This window comes from Athene noctua, chromosome 1 (genome assembly GCF_965140245.1).
Source record: "Athene noctua chromosome 1, bAthNoc1.hap1.1, whole genome shotgun sequence".
Classification (NCBI taxonomy): domain Eukaryota; kingdom Metazoa; phylum Chordata; class Aves; order Strigiformes; family Strigidae; genus Athene; species Athene noctua.
In genome coordinates this window covers 71,256,858-71,275,453 of record NC_134037.1, presented here as the reverse complement: position 1 = coordinate 71,275,453, position 18,596 = coordinate 71,256,858, and the positions used below count along the sequence as shown (strand labels likewise).

General features: G+C 37.6%; 1 protein-coding gene across 3 annotated transcripts in view; it reads left to right on the top strand.

The window, feature by feature from the left end:
• Window positions 1-18,596, top strand: part of SCAF8 (SR-related CTD associated factor 8) — a 163,595-nt gene that overhangs the window by 65,156 nt on the left and 79,843 nt on the right. Inside the window, exon 21 of one of the 3 annotated variants that reach the window (XR_012632861.1) lies at window positions 13,545-13,609. The exons of the other annotated variants lie outside the window; for them this stretch is intronic. The gene's annotated coding sequence lies outside the window, so the exon portion shown is untranslated. The remainder of the gene's footprint in view (window positions 1-13,544; window positions 13,610-18,596) is intronic. 3 annotated transcript variants of the gene reach the window in all.

The window sequence follows — 18,596 nt, the reverse complement described above, 5'->3', positions numbered from 1 at the left end:
AATATTGGAATGTAGTCTTCAAGTTTTATGTGCATACTGTCTGCAGTTTCTGTGTGTACACTTTATACATGCTTTACACCTACAATCCTCATTGAATGATCAGAACTACTGTGGAAAAACAGGAAGGTGGCATGAAATGGCAAATTCTAGCAGACACCAAAAATGCTGTACAGATTGGATCTGTATGTAAAGCAGTAGATATACAATGTTGTTTCAGAGGTAATACTTTGTCAGCCTAATTTGAAATCAGATAAAACCTCAGTTATAAAGCATGAATAAACCTTTCTCTTTTTTTAGATTTAATAAAAGTTAATGCACATGTTCTGATCAAATATTCACTAGTTAACAAGCAAGCATCCAAAGATTTTAAGTAGTCCTGAGCATTTTTCTTAATGTTGCTTGTACCTTAATTACAAACAAACAAGCCCCAACAAAACTGTAAAAAAACCCCAAACCCAAAACAAAACAAAAAAACCCCTGAAAAAGACCCCAAGGTTCTTAGAGAAATAACTTGATACAAATCATAACATACCTATTTGGGTATTTTAAAGTAGTAGATAATGTAGAACCTAGATGTAAAAGCATGGTAAAGAACTACCTTGTAAGGAACACACTAAACTGAGGTGTTGGTGTAAAATCCAAGATTTTTTTTCTTGTTTGTGTTATCTCCCAGTCCAAATACTGATCTTGTTTGAGGTTCCACTCTAAACAGTGACTAGAGGATATTCTGATTAATGCATATGTATTTTGTCTAATACATCATATATGTTACATGATTGTAATACAGACACAGACAGCTAGTGAGAAGTTGAAGTGGTGTTTGGGGCAAAACCATCAGAGAAATCGAGAGGAGATTACAGAATTGTGTGAATCCCCAATCTGAAATACTGCTGTTGAGGAATGTCTATTTAGTACAGAGATAATTACCATTTACTTTTAAGTGTCTCAGTAGTCAAAAGCGTGCATTTCACAATAGTATCCTGGTTTGGAAAATCCTAGCTATAGTATAATTTGCTTTCTGCTCTCTGTAGAAAATACAGTTTTCTTGGTGAAAATTACTACATTACCTTTCATGCTGTTCTAGAGACTGCTTCTGTCTCAGTCCTAAACCAGTATGTGATATATGGCCTCACTTGTTTACCTGTGGGACACTGCTGTTGGCTTCATTGGATCCAGAATTTAAAATGCTTTGTTTTGTCTGTCTCAGCTGCTTCTTCAGTGGCCTTTAGAAGAGTAGATGGTAGATTATCTGGTTGTATTGGTATTTCTACTGATTTTAAGCCCAAAGACTTCTAGGGGATAATTTGGTTTTTTGTTTCAAATCCTGTTCCCCATAAATGTTTATGAGCAGGCAGCCCTAATAAAGATTGTTCTGAGATTCTGAGAGTATGGTGGAATAGATTGTACAACATGTCTGAAAAAAAATTGCAAGTGCTATATTTGTCTAGTTCTGTGCTAGGAAATTCATGGAGTAAAAGAAAGCAAGAAAATTAAAAGCTGGTTAAACATACTGGTCTTACCTTTTACCTCTCCCAAAATGATCCTACTTTCTAAGTAGATTTTTTTTTTTTTTTTCACTGCAGCACATAGAGAAGCCCTGTAATTACATGGTCAATGTTCTCTGTTTAGAATCCATTATGCTCTCTAGCTTTCTTCTCCCCATCTGCTTTACTGCTTTTTTAAAAGATTGTATTTTATTTAAATAGCATTTTTTTCTTCAAGTGATTTAAAGAAAATGAATGCACTAGGTTAATAAAGTTTTTTTTCATTTTAGAATGCGCTGCCTAAGTCTCCTCAATAAATTTCCTTCTCCAACGAAAAGTTCTTACATTTCTGTATTAACTAGAATAGAAATAAGAATGGATGACATGTAAAAAAAGAAATAAAATTTTTATCCAAAATCACATATTTTTGTCATGATAGTGTGGTTCCAGCATGTTCAAGAACATAACTAAAATGACATTTTTCACACCACCTAGTAGTTTATGCTGTCTGATATGAAACTTGAAAAGTTACATACAAGGTAGAGCAACCTCAAGAGCTGTGCCACACAACACTTGAACACTGTAGTGAATGACAAGGTCATTTCCTTTCTCCATTCCTTACATTGTCACCAGATATCTTAATCTTTCTTACAGTGAAGAAATTTAACCAACAAATTGTCTAAAACTGATGAAGAATTTAACTTTTCCCAACTTTGAGAATTAATTTGTTGTAAATGTCTCTCATCTTGATACAGAAAAGCAAGCAAACATAAATCCAAAAGGAAAAAAATATGTGAAAGCAATTTTCTAAACATTTCTAGCATTTTATGGGTAAGAAAATAAGACCCAAGGAAAGTCTGCTAGAGAACTGGAAAGGTTTTAATTCATGGTTTGTTTTACTATCTGATTGGCTTTTTCTGAAAGCCATCTATTAGAAAATTATATTTTCTTAGAGATGCTTCCCAAAAAATTTCACTGTTGTTCTTTTTTCTCATTAATTTTTTTCAAAATTGGGACCTGTTAAGCATCTTCTAATACAGCTTTGAAATTGTACATCTTGTCTTACAGTAATTGTCTAGCACTGACTTGAGCTACATACCACAAGATACACATTACATTAGGATGTATTATTGACTTGATGTATGTGTATATATCCATTTTATAGAAGCTTCTGGAAAGCTTAGTCACAGTATTTACAGTCTACACCATGTGAAAGGAAACACAAAGTACAGCATGAGCTCTTCCTCTTGCTGTACATGTTACACTATGTTACACTCATGGTGTTCTTGAAGCTGACACATCTTTATTTTGTCTTCCGCTTTTGCTGTGTCAGAGGAGTCAAGGCTAGACGTGGGTGTGTTCACGTGTAGATTTAAGTGCACATCATCTTTGAAAATCAGGTGAATATTAAACTTAATATTTAAGTTAGGGTTCTAAATTTAGCTTGCTCTGAAAATTTGGTTGGTTGTACCTGATTTTTACACCATTTGGTGGTTATGATCTTATTTTTTTAAGTGAAACAAAATATTGCTGCATATATGGGAAAGATTCAGACTTGTCGGTGATCTCTTTTGTTATGTGAGGGTATAAGGTTCCCAGCCTTATACTGTAGAAGATGGTGCTCTGGTGGACTGTGACAGACAAAGCCTTAATTACTCTGGCACGTGGCTGAAAGGAGCATCTACCACAAGTTTTTGTCCTGGTCTGTGAGGTAATGCATGGAGTGCAGATGGGTCCAGGCAAACAGCTGTGCCTTACAGGTGCACAGGCAGACGCTGGGAGGGGGGACTTAACCTTGAGCCATATAGACAAGAAGGCTCCCACTCACCCTGGGGATCAAGGTTTTCTGCCTGAGCCCCAATAACGGTATTACTACAGCAGGCAACAGAATAGTCTTCTTGTACTGAACTTTGGCACATGGTTACTATTTCTAAATAAGGGAAATATTTAAAGTTAACTAATTTGTTTTGTGAGTTACTCATTGCTGGCAAGTCAGATTTGTGAGCCAGGTGCTCTTCTTGAATAGAACCCTGCTACAACCAAGAAAGATGAGAGATGATTAAACTGCTATAGGTGCTTGTTTGGATTGTTCTGAAGCAGAATTGTAGCCAAAGATGACATAGGCATGTGATTCCTACTTCCAGGTCTTACTTTCTGGGAAAAGGTCAAGAGTTAAATTTTGAAACTTTTCAGGGATCTGACCTTCTGAAATACTAGCTGTCAGTGGATACCTCAAATGCACTATTCACTTGCATTTGCTTTCCCGTATCTTATGTGGTCTTCGCCATGCTTGGTAGCAACAGCTGACACAGAAGTGCTGCATCCCATTGTCATCACTGTTCCTAACCAAGATGTTGCTAGGTCTACTCCAGTGGTCTTTTGAAACTTTCTGATGCCATTTTTCTCCATTTCTAAGGAAATAGGAAAATTGGTATGTTTTCTTTTGGCACTAAATCTCCACTGGAATGACAAAACACTTTTCCCGTTTGTGTTTTGACTCTCATTTCCTTGGCAAAAGCTCTTTGCAGCTAGCATTTCAAAGCTGGTTATTATAGCATGGTTTCCAGTGTCTTCAATCTGAAATTGAAGTTTTGATGTGTTTTGAAGGAACAGTTTCCATGTACACTTGCTATTCCTTTATGCTTTCCCCATCTATATAGAGCAGTGGTATCCAGCCAGCTACTGCAAACTACTTTCCCACTTTCTTAAGAGGGAAGGTCCAGTGTGTCCTCAAAAGTTACTGGCAACTTCTCTGAAGAGTAGGTCCTCAGAGTATGTGCAGTGAGGAGCACACGAAAAGAGTGAGCCTACCTTTTTGAACCCCTCTTTTCAGCAAGCCCCTGGATATAGGAAGACAAGAATGGCAGTTGGATGACTTGCTCCCCTAGTTAACTGTCAGCTGTACTGGGGCTTGGGGACCTTACATGAGTTACAAGGCCAGCAGCTGGCTATCCCTTTTGTGAAGTGTGGCCAGTTGTGACATACTTACTCTGAATGCTTGAAATACCAAAGAAGGCTCTAAACCCTATGATAGCCCATGAAGTATGCAGACACTGTGTATTGCTAGGTCTTGTCTGTGACATGAGGCAAACGCTCCCTTCCACATGTGTCTCCTTCTGTCTCTTTAAAAACAAACCACTATTGCTTTTTCACTATTTAATTCTCTCCTGCATAAAACAGAGCTAGTTGAATACAACTGTGGTGAGAGGAGTTGCATATCCCCTGCTCACAGAAATAGTTGATATGGTAAGGATCCCGTCAGCAGTATAAGAAATTTGAATTAGGTTTTTTAATTCTTCTATCCTGTATTCTTTATTCCTGGATCTCTGTACACTGATTCTATGTACAGTGTGTTCTGTGAAAAAAAATTTTTAGTAGTTTATTAACTTTCTTGTGCGTTTGTTTCCATCTGAGTGTATCACAACATAATGGAGTGAGAGAAGGATGCAAAAATGAGCAGCCAAGCAACAGCAGAATAGCACAGGAACTGCGAAATCTGTTCTAGCAGGACTGCAGAATGAATTGTGTGCAAGAACAGGAGAGATCTTTGAAGCTCAATTGCCTTACCTGTAGTTAACGATGTAGTATCTTATTCTGCGCTCTAAAATTTTGAACACTTTTCTAATCAAATTCATAGGCAGTAGCAAGCTGTCACATGGCAGAGTATCATGGGATTTTTGTTTCAAGAGATCCTGGTTTTGTGAAAATTAAACAGTATAGATGTTCCTCTCACAAAGGTGCAAAATGTTGCATATTCTAAAACATTTTCTAAGTACTTACTGATTTTGTTAGTGATGCAATGAACTTGAGATTTTATATTCTGTTCTTTAATGTTTTAGTACTGATTAAATACATTTTTAGAAGTGTCAGCAGTGACTGAAGGGAGATTACTGTCATTTTGAAGAATTGTGAAATTAAAGAATTTGTGAGGGATATTCAGTGAGGTTACAGGGGTTTATGTGTGTTTTCACTCAGTTATAAAGTAGAATTGGTGCTTAACTAGCTGGCTGCTGTTGAGGGTTGACACTGTTGTACTTGGGCATTTTGTTTTGCTTTAGGTTTTGGTAATTTCAAACATGCAAGAGTTTGGATTATGTCAGCATTACAGACCATGGAGGTTCATGTGTAACTCTGTGAACAGTCAAGAGGAGTCTTGTAAACTAAGGAGAAATTATCGTTGCAAGCTGCAGTGTTTGTAAAAGCTATGTCGAAGGAAAAAAAAGTGATTCTGAAAAGAAGAAATGCTCAGTCTTATGTTTATGAGAGTAGGGTGTCTGTCTTAGTTTGATGGAAACTGTAATGAAAAACAGCTGAAATAGCTGGTGGGAAAATATCTGGATTACTTTAATTTAAAAGTAATCACTGACCAGTTTCTTTGCTAAGATCTTTGATTAGTCTATTTTACTTGTTCTCTTGAAAAATAACATAATACTGAAAACTAACCAAACGCTTATTTTAAAGTCTTTTTGAAAAATGCAAGTAGACTTAAGAAGCAACAGTAGAAACAGGACCAGTAATTTGCAATTTGTAATGAATATCTTTGAGCAAGGGACGCTGCCCAATAATTAATTTTCTTTTTGTAATTTCAGAATAAAAAGTTTTCGCAAATATTTATTTTAATTTTTGAAAGTAATTTTGGTATCTCTTTTTACTGTTGCTTTCCGTTAAGATGGCTTTTCTTTCATGGATATTGCTTCTAATTTATTAAATTTATTTCCTGAGACATGATTGCTTGCTGCTGCGAAACCAGCAGAGGGTGCACAGAACATACTTGGTTGTAGCTGTTTCTTCACAGTCCACTATGTTGTTGATACATGTGTTGTGCTTCAGTGCACTGTTTTCCATCTGATACGTGCATGTACATGCTAACAGGGGGTAAGTTTTCCCCTCCATTGCATGCCAGGCTCAGGGTAATGTACAAGTTCCTACACACCTGGCCTTTAAGCACCTGCTATAGTTAACAGGGATTACACAGTGATCATTTTCACAGATCAAAGCCTACTTTAAAAAATGTTGGTGGATCTTAGTTGTTTATCACCATGATATTTTATGAGAAGGATCTGTGAAAGTGGATGCTTAGATATTTTTCTGCTCTTTGGACTGACCATAACAAAAAACACTCCTGACAGTAACCTGCCTTAGCACAGAGGCTCTGCTGATGGCTGCCACCTTCCCTCCCCACTCCCACAGGCTAGTATTTGCCTACTAACTACCAGTTTCTATCTTATCTGGCCCATGAAAAAATAGTTCAAGGACATAGATAACTTTAAAAAGTTTGTTTCCTTTTACGAGTTCTGGGCTCTTTTTTGTCAGAGGGCTTTTACTCTGCTTGATCCTGAAATACTTTTTATTTTATCCATCAGAGAAACATGGTCAGGAGAGCTCGGTTAAGAAATGTAGCTGAGGGAATCTGCTTTTCATTATCTTTAGAATTTTTTTTTTTTTTTTGCATGGTCTATTTAACTACTTTTTTAAAAGTTTTATTATGTTGAGGACTCTTTTTTTTCTACCATGTAATGTGTCATGTCTGGAAGGGGAGCAGCCAAGTATGCCTCTGCAAAGAACTGGGTGTAGAGCTTTTATCTAAACCCATCTGCTCTAGTGCTGGGGGTTAGGGTTTGAAATGCTTTGTAGATTTGTCACAGTTTTTAGTAAGAAGATTTTGATGTTATCATCTTTTGTATATTATTCCCCTATATTTACATAGACCCTCAATGGGATCAGTTTTCTTTGTAGAGTAATGTTCATGGACTTGCATGTATTTAGATTAACATACCTGCTCCTTTTCTGGACATGATTATAGGAATGTTCTAACCCAGTAAAGTATTAATAAAACTTGCTTTCAGATTAGGAATGTTGTAAATATGTTCATACATTTTTGATGTTTCTGGATAATGTGACTGTGGTGAGTGATAGGTTTCAGCAGATAGGTACTTCCATCATTTTTAGACTGCTTGTGTTGTTTTATTATCAGCTGTGTAGGAAGTCAGTGTGCTGACAGGTGATCAAGTACTACTCCGGAGGAGATTGGCAGCTCTCAGTAACAGACCCCCTTCAAATCCTGTCTCTTCCACAGGGAATGCAGCGTCTAATTACTAGTACAATTGGTTTGAAGTGTAATGTTACTTGTACTGACTTACTGTTGTCTCATTTTTACCAATTTGCAATGGATCGAGGAGGGGTGATGAAACGAGGTTTGCATCTAAAGGAGCAAGTGATTTGAGGTCTGCTTTGCTTTACTAAAATCTTTATCTAATTTGTAATAAAACTAGTTTGAGGTCAGCTGAGATTTGCCTTCATGAGAATGTTGTACTATATTGGTTTCCATAGTCCGGTGTTACCTTTAGTATGTTGGAATGTTAGTTGGATTTCATATTTCAGTTTTTTTCACAGGGCTTTGTACTCAGTGCATCAAGAGCAGTCCACGAGTTTACTCTCACAATGCTGAAATGTGAAAGGAAATGGCAGAAAACTAGAGATTTTCATGTGTTGTGACTAATTTCTTACTTGTCTTTCTGTTAAGATCTTTAGTGGTTCTTCTCTGTAGTTCTAATTCTTTGTGTTCCCCACCCCCCACTCCCCCCCATACTACAGTGAATATCTTCTCACTCTGTTCAGGAACAGTGTGATCGTAGTATTCTCTGCAGCTACAGAGTATGGATTAAATTATGTTCTTTATTGTGAATGAAAGGAAGGAAGTATAGGAGAATTTGGTTTTACACCTCTTTGGGCTTCTAGAGTATGAATGTACTTTCAGCTCTTACATGGGCATGAAGTCTTGTCAAATACAGATTCAGTAAGGTGTTTTTTAAAACAGTTGCTTAAAAAACCTCAAGCTAGTAGATTTTTTTTTATTGAGTCTATTAACAGAAATCCTGATTTGTCCCAAAGAGCAGGAAAGAGGCTTTTTGCAGTTTTATTTATATCAGCAAAGAAAGAAACTTCTGTAAGGCCTTTTCCTCTTGTTAGAATCAGCTGTGTGAAGGAGGAGCAAAGAGTACTTTCCATGCAGCCATACCCAGACTTGATCCAGTAGAGGTTATGCTATTTAGTTGCTTGATTTCACTTTATCAGGGTAGTGTAGTTGGTCCAGCAGGCACATCTGAACAGATCTCCCTGTGTATGGCGCTAAGGGTAGCAGCTGTGTCATTCATAACCTCATATTGTCACTTGTCCATCTTGGATTCTTCTTTACTATCTGGCCACTGTGTTACTGAGGGCATGTCAGTGCAGTAAAATCTCATGTGGTCCCTTCGTCCTGTTGAGCTCCACTACTGCACTCCTTGTGGTAGTGAGAAGGAAGTCTCCCAGCTTGCAGATTTTCTAGATCAAGCTATCCAGCCCCTGTTGGGACAAGAGAAGCAGCATTTGAATGCTTAGTAAATAGTAACTGGAGAGGTGGCAAGGGGTATGGCTTCAAAGAGAGCTTGGGTGGAGATGCACAGCAGCAACACGCATAACGGGAGCACATAAAGGCCACTCTCCACAGCGGAGTCAGGGGAGTAAGGAGATGGATGGACTTTTGTACAGTCACTTTGTTCATGTGGCAGATGAAGGAATACCAAAGAAAAGATGAAGGATGTACCAAACAAAACTTTATTGCTTGTGTAAAGCTAAAGACAAACTTCATTGCACAGGTGGTTACAAAGTGAAAGGAAATTTGATTAGCTCTTCAAATATTGTTTTCAAATAATGACTGTACATAGATTCAAAGGGTGAGAACTGAAGAAAACAAACAATTATCACCTTGAAAATAAGATATTTATTATTCTCTTAGATATAAGAAGTCAAGATCTGAGTATGTATTATATAATTGCTAAACAAGTTTATGTTGATATACTATATCCTCTCAGCAAAAAGTGTAATGGTTCTGTTTAATTCCAAATCAGTATGTTTAGGTGGTTGTTTTGGTAAATCTAGCTACAGGGAAAAAAAAAAAAAAAAAAAAACACAAAATATGCAAATGGAAAACAAGACTAAATAAATTATAAAAATACTCTTCTTTTTACTGATTTAAATAACTTAAAAACAAAAATGAAAATAATTTAAACTTAAACAGACTTTCTAAGGTAATTTTAGTTTTCCATGTTTTGCACTGCCACTGTAAATGCTAGTGCTGAGGTTCTCTGGCGCCCACATCAGGTCACAGCATCAGGAGGAGCACCTGCAGCTCAGTAGCTGCTTTTCTGCTCTTATGTGCTTGTGCTGTGGATATGGCTGCTCAGCAGGTCAGTCACCTGTGTTTGATATGTGGGCTTTCGTGGGAAACTGCAAGTTGCCGTAGTGGTGGTGTGGGAAGGAATGCAGAAGTAATCTGTTCACCTCTTTGCTGGCCAAGTAAGTGCGGGTGCAGAAAGTTCTCTTTCCTGTCAGAGCAAAATGCAAGCTTTCCCTGGGGTTTTTCAGGGGAGAGTGTACTACTCAGTGAATAGTATCAATTTCCAAAGGTCAGCTTTCTTAAAGATAATTGAAATATCAAGAAAATACCTTTTTCACATATCATGTCGTTATGTTATGAGCCAACCACGCACCCTACTGTTGCTTATCTGCCAGTGGGCATCCCTGCAACAAAGCCCCAGCAAGTTGATCTTTCCCAAAGGAGATTCTCTGAAACATAAAATCTCAGACTCGTCCTGCTGAGAAACAGCTCTCCTGGCTTCTAGACAAACCTTGAAAAAACTGCTGCTTCTCATTTTATTTTACAGCCCTCCTGTCTTTCTTTTAAGATGCTTATAAAAATGTGAGAGGCCCAGGAGAAATCATAGTATCATTTGGAAGGAGTCAACTTATATATCCAATTCTCTATTTCCAGTATGGCAGACTTTTTACTGCATGGAAAAGGGATGAGATTTTGAGAGCAGGAACTATGTAGGTCTTCTATAAAACAGTAATGTTTTACACTGTTGTTTTGCAAGTTTGAGCTTGCGTGTGAAAGTATTAAACGAACTGACAGAGAAAAGGGTCTGCATTACTAAGGTTTTTGTGGTTATCAGGGCATCACAGTTCCCCATAGTTGCTCCAGGCATGTTCTATATCCCTAACGAAAATTTATTATTTTAAAGTATACCTTAAATGTTCAACACCAACACAACCAGATTTCACCATGGAGAGCAAGGCTTAGTTATTATAAAAATTGTTCCTGGACTGGGGAGATGTCTGCCTCACCTGTTTCCCAAATTCCTGCTTGATGTGAAATGAAGTACTCAGTAATTTCCTGGACACATGGGGCCATAAGCTCTGTTGTTGGGAGCAGATGCTTGTCCTGCTCAGCCAGCCCCCCGAGACGGTGAGGAAGACACCCCTCAAAATGGCAACAGAGCAGAGGCCAACCTCTTGGCTCTGCCTAATGATCAGTACCTGTCCATACTCATTTGAAGAGAGTATAAAGTTAGTTTTAATAACAGGAAAAAAAATATATCACCCAAATATATAAACAGATAGATAGGAAAATAAGCTTTTGGTAGAATTTAGTCAAAATGAAGTATTTATGGTTAGATTAGATTCTCCTCTAGTAAAGATGGTTTGAAAATTATTAGACCATTCCGTGTCAGGGGACAGGTTGATGAATTTAAGAAAACTTAGGACCAGTTTCTGCCAGTTTAAATAACACTGCTAATACAGAGCAGATAGCGTGTTTGCTTCCTTTTATATTATGTGTAAGCTGATGGTGGATGGGATGGATGTTGTTTTGGTAGCTAGTGATTGAGTTGCTTTATGCATCTAAGGTTTCAATAGTGACCAGCTGAAAGCAATAATTAAACATTACTTAAATATGGTATGTAATTTAAAGCTCTCCTGCCTTCTTTTGTACACTTTTGTTTCATCCCTGACAGTTTTCAGGCTCAAACCACATTTGAAGATGTTGAAGGGCAACGCTGACAAAAAGAGCATAAAAATAACCCATTGGAATAAATCCATTGGAGACATGATCAGCTGTGAGTGCTCATTTAGACACTCAGCAATGCTTTTAATTGTTATAATAATAATAAATGCCTTTGATTTCTCACTAATACTTTGAAAAGTGAATTGAACTGCTTCTACCATTGATTGTGCTGTTTGTTTTAACCATCCCTTTTTATGATTAATATGAAATTCAGGTACTAATCCAGCAAAGCACATAAAATATGACTACTCTGATTAGAATAACTGGAATTTCTTATGTGCTTTAATTCAAGCGCACATGTGTGCATAGTTGCAGTAGTGCCTACATGAAAAGGGATAAATAAGGCAAACATGGAGACATGGAAAATAATGTAAACAACACTGGTAAATAATGAAAGATGAGTTTAAATACAATATTTATATACATTTGATAATTTGCTTACTTGGTGTAAGCATGATTAATAGAGCAGTGACAAGCTTTAAAGTCTAATATGTTAAAACACACCACTAGTTTGTCTTTTTGTGTTGTTCATATTTCTGTTTCTCAGATTTCTGTTTTCCATACATTGTGTTTCAAGGTAGATGAGCTTGTGAGATTTTTTGTGTGTGTGCCGTTTTTCTAATGAAACCATTTTTTCTGTGCTAGAATGTGCAATGCTATTCAGATTTTTAAAAAACCCTGACATTTCATCATACTGGCTTGATTTCCCTAAGTTTCATACTAAGTTAGGAAAATGTTACGCAGAAACTACCCTCCCACCAGTGAGCTCTTGATGGAGTTACTTTTGGCGAATTTCAATATACTTCACATAAAGGAGTTTAATCCTCTGAAATACTCTGTGCATTATCTTTCACAAACCATTCCTTGAGATTCTTCTTCCTTCAATCTGCTTTCAGTAGCACTTCATGTTTTCAGTAGAAGCAAAAGACAGATTTTTCATTAGCACTGTGAGATATGATACATTCCTGGCTTTTAATTAGGTTTTAATAAAGAAAGTATGTTTTCCAGGCTGCAGGATTTTTAACTGAGACAGATTTTAGTCATTTTTTTATTTAAGTATATTAAACCTTATTTTAATACCCACAGATGAGTGTCTCTTAGCCTGAGTATTGTCTGAGTAAATAGCTTGTCGCTGAGATCCTTGAAGCTCTAATTATGGTCTTCCTGGTGTCTGACTGCTTTTAGTCCAGTATGATATTTAGCTTGACTCTTTTAAACAGACTAAAATTTACAGCACTTCTAAGTCCTTATTGGACAGTCAAAATATAGATGTAACTAGTTATGCAACCTTAATTTGTCTCATCTGCTTTTATATGAACTTTGTATTATTGAATTACTGCACTGTTTAAAGAAAAGAAGACTCAAACAAAGACATGATTTGTATGGAAGTTAAGTTTCATAACAGAAGTGCCAGGAACAGACTTGGGCCTTACTGCCACTACTGGTAATGGGAAGTTCTGTGATGCCTTCTCATTTAAATCCTGCATGTTTTCAGCGAGATTTTGACTTAACTGTTTAAGAAATACATTGATGCTTTCATGTAATTTGGGAGGTTACAGGCAACTTTTCTGTCCTTGGAAGCTCATGTTTCTTTTCTGTAGTCTGTAGTTCTCATAGTTTCTTCAGTATTTATGTCACCGTAAATGTCTGTAATAATTGTTTAACTTGAAGCAATCTAAAAATGACATGAAAGAGGAAAATTTAATAATTTCATAGCATTTAGCTGGTGCTGGCATTCAGTGGAGAGACTGAAGCAGATGTCCAATAGGGCAATCTTACAAAATGAAGAAAACCGGTCGTTTTCTGGAAATCAGTAAAGTTCCACTTAGCTACATCATTTTATAGAGAACTCACCTTCAGAATTATTCTTCTTCATGAGTCATCATTACCCATGCAAATGCAGTCTGCAGAGGCTCTAGAGTGACAGAGGAATCAAAGGAGGAAATAATTCTTATGAATGACTTTGTTGGTCATTTCTAGAATTACAGGTGCACCCCCAGAGGTGGTTAAGTGTGAAAACAGCTGTTAGATGATTTTTAAAGGGTATTAGGCAATCTGATGTTAATGTTACCTCAGTACATTTGAAAATGAATAGAAGGTAATCAGGATGTTGTGTTACAAGCATTTCTGTATCAGTATTGTACTGTTTCTTTTATGTTGTTTTTTTTCCCCTGCAGGGACCATTAAAATATTCAAATCTGAATTCCTGTAAACTGTACAGTCTCCTTAGTTATCTACATTTGTAAGTAAAAACTAACGTAATTACAGTAATTCTGATATCATACCAGGAAAATCATTTAAATCGTCATTAAAAATGGTTGAAGTATTCACTTATTTTTTTATTCTAACATGAGGAAGTTTTTTAGAAAGCTGTTAGGCTTGACAGGAATGTAGAAGGAACAACTGAGTTACTGACAGGATCCATTTAATCCCATTTATCCATGAATTTGATTTTCCCAGGGCAAGAGCTATAGTCCATGTTGTCATGTGAGAAGAAAGTTTCAGCATACACAGTGCATTATTCAGTCTTTACAAGCGATCAAGCATAAGAGTAGGCTTTTGGCTGTGTTTGCATTGCTCTTCATTTTATTTTATTTTTAATGGAGAGTAGTTTGGTTTTATAGATAATTTTGTTTAAGGTTAAAACACTGACAAGAAAAGTGGAAATGTTTCATTCTGCATTCCAATTGCACACGCTGTAGTTGGGAAAATGGATTTGCTCCATTGGGAAGGCTTCAAATCAAGGCAGGGTGCTTTACGCCAGCTGCACTGTAATGCAGGATGCGTGACTGCAGTACAGGGAAAGACCCATGGAGGGGCCTCCAACATTGTTACCTTAACAGTGCCTTCTGGAAGTGCAGCCTCTTCCTCTGTGAATTGATGACCCCTTCGTGCCAGTTTACATGTGGATTTGTTTTGGAAAATCTCTGTTAACTTCAGATGCATTCTATGCTTCCTAACAAAAAAAAAAAAAAAAAATTAGTAGCAAGAGACCTGTTGTGAATCCACCAGTGTACAGGTTGAAGGTACTCCGAGGGTCTGCACACTTGGGAATCGCCCTTATGTGAGTGGATAGGACCTTGCATGCCCTTTTTCTCTGATCTTTACTCTTCAGACTCTTCTAAAACTGTCAAAACTGGAGGGCTTCACCCCAGATGAAGGCTGTCCTCCCCTCGCCCTGTTACATGGAGGTTTCTGATGCTGTTTTCCCAACCAGCCATGAACAACAGCCCTGCTGGTGGCTTGGGGCGCTGGCCCCTGCAGTGCCCTGGCCTTGTACGGCAGAACAGCTCGCCCACCCTGGCAGAGATTTGGCACCGGCAGCTGCCGGCTGTGCCTCCGTCGCAGGAATTGCAACAGCACAAGCTCGGGGCGCGACACTGCGTTTCCTCCGTGTGCCATTTGCCTTCTGTAGGCTGCCATCTTCGTGACCAGCCTGATCCCTGCCAGGCATCGCTACAGCCTCAGCTCTGCCTGTTTCTTTTAAAGCCTGTTCAACGTATTTCTCCAACAGACACACAGCAGTGTATTACTCTGTATCAGTCCCTATAGACCAGTGAAAAGGGCTGTTGGTAGCAAAGGTGGAATAAATGAAGTTACGACTGGGCATGAGCATGTTGAACAAGTAAAAGTGTGCAGTGGAGCCTGAGTGGGTGCACTTTGCTGCTTCCAGCCAATTGAATTAATTAGCTAAATGGATTTGAGAGATGCATCCCTTGTCCTGCAGGCTCCCTCCTTCCTGCAAGCATCTCGAGACAAATGACAGTTGTGCGCATCATGGTACTTAGTCTCCTTGGTGGAAAGCTCTGATTTGTTTCTGTGGCCAAGCATGAGGCATAAGGCTGAATGGGATCTCACACGGGATCATCTGGGCTGTTCACCTGCTTTTGGGGAGGATCACGCATACCTCTCCTCATCTTGACAGGTGTTTGTCTCAACTGCTCACATCACTTCCTGTGGCAGCATTATTTGTAATACCTGTAGATAATCAGCTGCTGGGCTCTTCATCCTTGTGTTGGAAGGCAACTGCATAAGTCTTGTCTGCATCATGATGGACATGGAGAGCAGTAACTGTCTTCATAACTAACTTTTACATATTTTAAATATGTTATCATGTCTTCTCTTAGTCTTTGCTTTTTTCTAGACTAAAAAAATCTAATTCTCTCAACTTTCCCTTGTTCCATCTACATCTGTTAAAATTTTTTGTGGCTTTTACCTGGCCTGCCTCCAACTGTCTCCTTTCCTCCAACAGCTCAGTAGGCAGAGCGGGACACAGTAATGCAGTGAGGGCCTTGCCACTGCTGGTAGGGGAAAAATAATTACTTGATTTGCTTACAGAATTACTGTGAATATATATCAGGCTGACTTTTTCTGCAACTGGATATCATCCTGATTTATAATTTGCTTATAGATAGTTATAGCTCCCCTGCAGATCCTTTTTGCAGTACAGTTGCCTAGCAAATCTCCTTTCTATACTTGCACACCTGAATTATCCTTCTGTGGTAATTTGCACTTCTCTTTTGTGCATCTAATGCATTAATGTCAGGACATTTATCCAAATAACTGTGATCATAGTGAATTCTAATCCAATCTTGTAAAGTGCTTGCAACCTCACCCAGTTTTATATTGTATCAGATATTACAAATCTCTTGTTATCACCAACATACAAGATCCTCACATACACAAAGCATCAGAATTACAATTATCTTGTTTTGAGAAACCTGATGAAGGGTGTTTGGTTGTGCCCACCTCTCTGGTGAGCAAGCAGTAGTTTTGTTGTAGGATGTAATTAAACTTTTCTCTGTCACTGTGCTGGCATGCAATGACATGAGGTAACCAACATTTCAGCCACCAAAGGCCACATTCAGATGTTAAATTTGCCTGTGCCGAGCTCCAGGTGATGGCAGCAGTATTCTCTCAGGCAGAGTTTATTTTGAATTAGCAAGGTTGTTCTATGCTGCATTTCTTTTTCTAACACATTTACAGGTGGTTTTCTTTTTTCATCTATTTCATATTCTTTCTTTTCCCTGTGTCTTTCCATGGTGAATTCTTTGTAGTTCTCCCAGCATGCTAAGCTGTGTGTACTTACTGATACCTTTTGAATTACTCCTTTGGGGCTTTAAGGTAATTAAATATCTCCTGGTATAGCATACTGCTCGCTTACTCTGTGCTAGGTTAATTTGCTGCTGTGCCTTCAGCGCTGCCCTTCTGTAAACTTTTCTCATCTGAACTCTTCCCTCTTTGGATTGCTTTTGCCTGGGGGTGCCCTGGATTAATCTCTGGAGCTGGCTGAGGCTGCAATTCTAGAACTCCCCTAGTATTTGTCTGCTTTTCCTTTCCTAGGAATCATGAAATCTCTTGGTTTATAATCACTTTAATCTGATTTTCTTTTCATCACTAAATACTTAACAGTTCTTCCACAAAACTAAAGTTAAAGCTAGAACACCGCCACTGGTGCAATGTCTTTTATTGCTTTATGGCCTGCCAGTTACTTCTTCAGCAAATACTTGAGTATCTTTTTCTTCAGGAGAAATAAAAGAGGTGTTTAATACCAAACTTTGTCCATATCCCAATTTTGAAAGCCATGTGAGTTTTTGTGTGCTTTCATGGATGAGTTCTTCCATCCAGGAAGCCAACAGAAGACTGTTTCAGAGGTTGTCTTTACTCCTTGAAGTAGCCAGGGGAATATTTTTCTGAGCTAGTAATCTAACCCTTTCTGCAAAGCAATTGCAAAGAAAAAACACAGCCGCCTCTGACCTTGGAAGTGTAACATAGTTTTAAAACATATTCTGCAGCTTTTAAAAATACATCTGGAAGAAACTTCCTGAAAAAGCTACAAGGGGTTCTGTGCCTCATCGGTGTAATGGTAACCACAAAGAGATGAGGTATAACCATCTACAACCTTACCCTTGTGACAGGTAGTCAACATGCAGCGTCATAAATAGAATCTTTCCTGAGCAGCAAACAAAGCAGAGCTATGTCTGACAGGAACTTCTGCAACCTATATGAATGAAAAAAAAGAGGTGAACAATGTAAATCCTATATTGGTAAACACCCAAAGAGGAGGGCATTGGTCTCAAAGTGAAAACTTTATGGTTGATCTGTCTTTTATGGGCCGAATTGCAACCCTACATCTGCAGCATCTTTTTCCTTTAGGAAAGGATCTATGTGGTTCAGCTGTTTGAGCATGTGTCTTGTTTCCTTTGTTTAAAAAATGTTGTGTAATAGTTATTTCAGACCTCTGTAAATGGATGACAAGTAGCCACATTTTATTTAAACCACAACTTACTTTATAGCCATTTCTTACCCTGCTATCAGTGCTATTTCAGTAGTTCTGTGGGTAACAACAGCATTTTTCTTTACTTTGGAGGCTTCAAATATTAGAATTATTTTAGGGGAGTGGTGTTGGATTTAGTTTGTATTCGTACTGATAGGTTATATATCATGGGTATTATATAATGCCTGTAATTTAAGACTCCACAAAGGAAACAAAACATTTATTATATTCTGAGGCATTTCCAGGGACTGAATAACTATGATTAACTGAATAGGCCTTTAGCTACCACTATTACTCCGCTCAAATGCAGCTGAAATAGCATTTCTTTAGTGGTAAAATTGGCAGCACTGCACTTGTAAAAAAAAAAAAAACAAAAACAACAAAAAACCACATGAAAAAATAACAAAACCTTTACAAATGACAGTTTTGGAAAGTCCTTTACATTCTTAGGAATCTCCAAAGAAGTTGTATTTAAAGGCATCAGACTCAATTTTCCTAGCCTGAAACTGTTCAAGAAATATAATAAGTACGTATTTTAGATGAATACTATATTTCACCAATCTTATACCCACATATGTAGAAATTCAATGGAGTAGCTACAGGGATAAATTTTTCTGTGGCTTGATTAAGCCTTCTCACTCAATTATCTCCATTATATTGTACTTACTTATTTCTGGTCAAATACATTTGTTCTCCACAGTACATATGTTTTTCCAAATATTTATATCACTGCAGAAACATGTTCTACAATTAGAGAAAAATATTTACTGGTTCATTTTATAATAGCAGAATTACTAATGAAGTACTGATATAAAGATTTTCTATTAGTGGTATGAGCCAAAGAGCACAACCTAACAATAAATTAATTACCATATTTTTTTATTTCTGTGGGTTTTTAAAAAAATTCTATTTTGGCATTGAGATAGATTGTTCGTTTTAGTATATCTTAAAC